The following is a 5,854-nucleotide window of genomic DNA, read 5'->3' on the forward strand; positions in this document are numbered from 1 at the left end:
AAGGAGAGCGCACTCACGTATGGGACCCCACCCCCCAAGCCTCTGCCTCCTCACGCCTCATGCCATGGCCTTGAAGGCCTGGGGCCCTGCCCTGGGCTAGACCTGCTTCCCTGTGCCCACCCATGCTTTGTAGGGGGCAGAGTCCTGGAAGAACCCCTCAAAGCTGGAAGCAGCACAGATCTGGTGTAGGGCTAAAAGCAGCTGCATCTGCTCCAGGACGGGCAGGGCCCTCCAGGTGTGGGCAGGCCATCACCTCGGAAAAGTTCAGCCAAGCACAAGCAAGCATGTATGTGGGGGTGGGTGGGGGAGTATTCTTTTCATGTGTAGGAAGCTCTGCATCTGTGTATGAATGCATGTGTGCATGTGTGAACACAGGTGTGTTGTATGAATGCATGTGTGTGAATTATGTACATGTAAATTGCATGTGTATGTGTGAGTGTATGTATGAATGAATGAATGTACCGTGAATGCATTGTGGGTGGATGTGTGTATACACGTGTGAATATATGTATGTGTCAGTATGTATACATGTACAGATGTAGGAATGCATGCACATTATGTGTGATTGTGTGTTATGAATGTATGCATGTATGCGTGGCTGAGCGGATGCATGTGTGTATAAACATATTGCATGCATGTGTGAATACAGACATGCACGGCTGCATGAATATATGACCGCACACACGTGTGCACATGCGTGCAAATGCATGCATGAGTGAATGCCCATGTGTGTGGGTGCATGTGCACACACATGTGACTATATGTATACGTGCCTGATGCATGTGTGTATGCATGCATGTATGTGTAGAGGGTCATCTTTAGCTGTCACATCCTTGTCATTTCCAGGCATTCTCTGGCTGCCCCCCCCCTGAACAGGACACTATAGCAGTGACTGCCCCAGCCCAAACAGCGGGGGGCTGGGGCTCTAGAGGGCCCTTGTTTCCTGGGACCCTGGGCCTTTGGGCTGCAGGAGGTGCAGCAGACTGCGCTGGTTTTGGCACCCCAGATTCTGAGTTTGAATTCTGACTCTACCCCGGCCTTGCTGGGCAAATCCCTTCCCCTTTCTGGGCCTCAGTTTCCCCATCTGTAGGATGGGGGGATGTTTTAATGGCCTCCCGCTCTGAATCTCTCTTCCATGCATCCTAGTCTCCAAATGCTCATCCCAGGACAGTCCAAAGAGGGGAAGGAAGTTGGGACTTGGCATGTGTGTCTGTGAGGACAGCTCAGCGTGTCCTTGAGCATGGCACACGTGAGCAGTGATGCCTTCGGCGATGTGTCCATCTGCCCTCCAGGCATCCACTTCCCCAGCATTTCCAAGGCCGGCCTAGACATCAGGCTCTGGGGGGGTGAGGACCCAGGTTTGGAGCTCCCTTGGAGCCCATGAAGCCTCGAGGCCATCATAGGGGAATGTGGCTGGACATTTTCTCCAGGCACCGCCCAGGGCTGCATAAAAACAACTGAGTAACAAGCATTTTTTAAACACTTGCTGTATGCTGGTATCCTGGGGTTTTCTACTCCACAATATGATCCTCAAAGGCTACAGAGCCTGAAAGTCTGTGACTGGGATTCTAAGATCTTTTTCTCATTGGTCACAGTGGTGGGGGTGTGGTGGGGAGAAGATCCCAGGCAGGAAAGGGCTGATGTGGCCTGGGGGAAGAGGGGCCTAGAAGGATGTGACCTGGGGGGCCAGGCCTGGGGCAGCCGGAAGCACCGGCCTCCTGGGCTGGGGGAAGCAGCCCTGCCCAGGCAGGAGCGTGGCACCAGTGGCTGACTTCCCTGTTTGCCCAGGGTGGTTCTGCCCGCACAGATGAGCAATTGTTGGCAAACAGGGAGATGGTAAAATGCATCTAATGCTAGACATCCAGTGACCCTCAGTGATGACTCACTGAATGACTTCTTTGCTGATGTGGAAGGCCCTTCCTCAAGTATCTGGCTGGGCCTGAGGAGGAGCTGTAGGAGTCCATGGCTGTCCTCTAGTCCAACCACCTTATGTCCAACATCCTGCCTGAGACAGCCAGGACCACCCCTCCCGATGCCAGCCCAGCAGGGCCCCTCGAAGCTCAGTCCCAGGCTCACAGACTCCCAGGACATACCCACGTCCCATCAGCCGCAGCCATTCAGGAGGAGCCACACTAATGCAGGCTGGTTCTGATGGTCCAGACAGCTTCCACTGAGAAGACCGCCATCCTGGGGCACATTCTAGGGGTGCTTCCAGGGCCTTGGCCCTCCGTCCATCAGGAGACACCAGAAGGTGGTGGACGGGGTGGTGGAAAGGGCCCTGGACTTTGAGGCCAGGAACAGGGATTCAGATCCCCTCTCTGCCAAGCCACAGCCCCTTTGGGTCTCAGTTTCCTCATATGTAAAGTGACAAGGTTGGAGATAATCCTTAAGGTTCCTTTCCCAAATCCCAAGATATGAAAATCCTCTTGGATCTCGGATTTAGAGCTGGCTGGGAAATTCCTGCTCTTATCCTATTGAACTCCTTCCTGATGTTGCTTTTATCTTTTTGTTTTGGGCTCCTTTCATGGTGGTGAGGATGAGATCTGAGACCTGGGCACTGGGCCACGAGGAGCTCTTGGCTTTAGCTTCACCTGTAGGATGAGAGCTCAAACATCCCCAGCTACTGAGAAGGCAAGCCTGTCACAGGCTCATAGACCAGGCTGGCACAAAGGGCTTTGGCTCAGCCATTAGAACCACATTTTCCTGGCCGTTCACCTCCTAGTTCAGGTGGCTGGCACTGCTTTCCTGGGAGCTTGGCAGACACACACACACACACACACACACACACACACACACACACACGCACACGCACACGCACACGCACACACAGTGTCTGGACCTGGCAGGTTTTAGTCTTCTAAAAGTCACCCTGGGAGGCTGGTTTTCTTTTCTTCAAACCAGAATCTCCCAGCCTCTCACCTGCTCTAGCTGTGGTCTTCCATCTACCAGTCATAGGAGGCTGGAACTCGGGAGCCCCTGACACAATACCATTGGTTCCTACTAAGGACATCTCTTGGTGAGGGCAGGCTCAGGGCAAGGGCGTCTGCACCAAAGTCAGCTTGGCTGACCCTACATTACCCCGCTGTTTCAACACTCGTTCCTGTGGTGCACTTGAGAAGTTCTCAGGAGAACAAAAGAGAAATCCATTCATTTCTGTCCTAGTTGCACAACCATAGTTGTAGTAGTTCCTGTTGACCTGCCTTGATACAACTAGCACAGGATTTTTTAGTGGGTAGAGGGAGTGTTCTCTTTCTGTTGATGTAGAGCTAATGAATGCTTATAATTAAGGACAATTAACAGAATAATCACATCAAGAGGTGGGGATGGGGCAGGGCATGTCATGCAAAGGTTAAGCCAAAGAGTTCACTGGAGTCAGCAGATCAGGGGCACTCAGAGGAGGCAGGAGAGGGAAGCTGGAGCAGTGATCTAGAATGGCTTCCTCTTCAGCATGAGGACCCAAAGTAGACCACTGACTGTGGGGGTGGGAAGGGAGGTTGTCAAAGGGGAATCCACAGGACTCAGCACCTGGATGCATACGTCAAGCATGGCACTGAAGTCATGAACCTGCGTGATGGGGAGGGTGGGAAGTTTGGAAGAGTTAGGGGTGAGGGTGGGAAGGAAGGATGATGATGCATTTTGTTCAGAGGGAATGTTGCTCCCCTGTGGAAGGAGCCCTGACTTAGGAGTCCCAGGACCTGGGTTCAGATCTCTCCTCTGACACTACCTGTGAGACACTGGGCAAGTGTCTCCACCACGGGGACTCTGGAAAGCTGTCACCAAGAAGGAGAAGGCCTGCTAGCTGCTGAGGGAGCCCAGTGCCTGACTGAGCATTAGTCTCTGTTTGGGATTTGGGATTACTCTCGTCCTCATATTCTTAAGGCCTTGAAAGCACCCAGCGTGGGCACTGGAGGACGAACAGACCAGCCCCAGGGAGGGAGAGAGGGGGCTTCCTCTCTGACCCTCTGGTCTCCCCAGCATCCGGCACATAGACAAAGCTTAATAGAAGCTCATTGGTGGACTGCTAGCTTGTCGGGAGAGGGCCCAACCAAGCAGATTCCCTCCTCCGGGACTCTTCTTGTCCGTCCCTCCTCTGTAGGTAGTCTGGAGCCTTCACCTGCAGAGGGGCCTCAGCCACAGGCACAGCTGGAGGGGGAGCTCTGCCCAGGCCACATCCCGGTGGGGCAGAGGAGCAGGCCACCCTATGAGAGCCCAGGGCACAAGCAGGACACACCCCGATCTCCTTTGGGCTTCACTCAAAACAACCTTGCTGGATGGCATTGCTATCATTATCCCTACCAGGCGGGGAGCAGAGCCTGAGGAAGAAGCCCCTCGGTCAGCTAGAAAGGATCCAAGGGGAGATTGCAACCCACGGTGCTGCGGTATCGTCCCCACCTCTTAGCGTCCACTAAAAGACACCCCTAGCAGCAGGGTCTTGGAGAAACTGCTTCAGCTCACTCTTTCCTTCTTGGTCAGAGCTGAAGAGACCTCTGGGTCCCTCTAGGACCAGCCTGTGAGTGGCAATCTGGTCTTGTGGATGGATGAAAGCCTCAAGGAAGGGGAAACTCCCCCATTCTCGAGGCAGCCCGTTCCACCACGGACAGCTGTGCTTGCTAGGAAGCCCTTCCTCTGGGCCAGCCTCAGTGGGTCTCTCCCTGCCTCTGGCTGTACCCTCTGGGGCCAAGCAGAACCCACCAGACAGCCCTCTGGATCCTCGAACACAGCTCTCATGCCCCTCCTCTAGCCTCAGTCTCCTGCTCCTGCTCAAGCTCCTTCCTCTGAGCCTCAGATGCCAAAGACTCAGTTCCCTTCTCTCTTGTGATTGTCCACTCAGCACCCGCCTCACCAAACGCGTGAAGGGGAAAATCAGAGGCGTGTCAGGGGACGGAGGCTTGGAGGCCAGAGTGAAGACCTCAGGCTCTTGTCCAAAGGGCCAAATTTGCCCTCGGTTTCTCGTGCAGCCCTTCTGGTCCCTGGGGAACTAGGTGCCGCCTTCTTGGCTCAGACGGTGACTGGCCAGTCGTGCATTTTCCAGTCAGCACACTCAGCAATGGGACCTCATCAGCTTACTCTCTGCCGGGCCACCATCTGCCTGCAATGAGGGGCCCCGGTGTAAAGGTCAAGAGTGAGGAAGGGACATCCAGCGTGGGGACCAGAATCTGGACACCCTGGTGTGGGGATCGGCTCCCAGGAAGACGCCATCTGGATCCCCTTCTCTGGGGGCACAGCGGGGCCTGGGACACACTCTCGCTTTCCAAGTTCCACTAAGCACTTCCTGGCTGTCAGGAAAGCAGAGAGACAGAAATACTCAAGGCCAGAGGTGCCAGTTTGGGGATCCCCAGCTACCCCAAAGCTCAGCTGCCCGCAAGCCCCTGTGCAAGGCTGGCCAACGTGGAGAACAGAAGCCAGTGCTGACCCCAACTCCGGCCAGGCTGGGGGGGCCACAGGTTTTCAGCCAGGAGAAACATCCCATTGTACAGATGAGCAAGGATGCCCCTGGAATTAAGGGACTGCAAACTGCCCAAGGTCATGCAGTTAGAAAGCTTGGGAGGCTTCGACCCCAGGCCTTCCTAGCCCCAGGGCCGCTTGTGGCTGTCTGGTCTCCAGAGTCGGAGCCCAGCACTTCCTGGGGGTCTGCGAGGTGGGCAGTGGCCAGCCAGTTTTACTTCTCCCTTGTTCACAGCCCAGAAGGTGAGGTGGAGAGAGGTGAGGGGAGTCCTGCGGAGGCACGGCCAGAGAGACCACCCACACACTCCCCCCCCCATCCCCTTCCTGCTGGGCCAGGTGGGGCAGCTGCAAGAAGCACCTGCCTGGGCCTTCCCCACGTGTGGGCGTGGGTCAACCTGCCTTCCCTGGC

Source organism: Vombatus ursinus, unplaced genomic scaffold (assembly GCF_900497805.2).
Source record: "Vombatus ursinus unplaced genomic scaffold, bare-nosed wombat genome assembly UNPS02006874.1, whole genome shotgun sequence".
Classification (NCBI taxonomy): Eukaryota; Metazoa; Chordata; class Mammalia; order Diprotodontia; family Vombatidae; genus Vombatus; species Vombatus ursinus.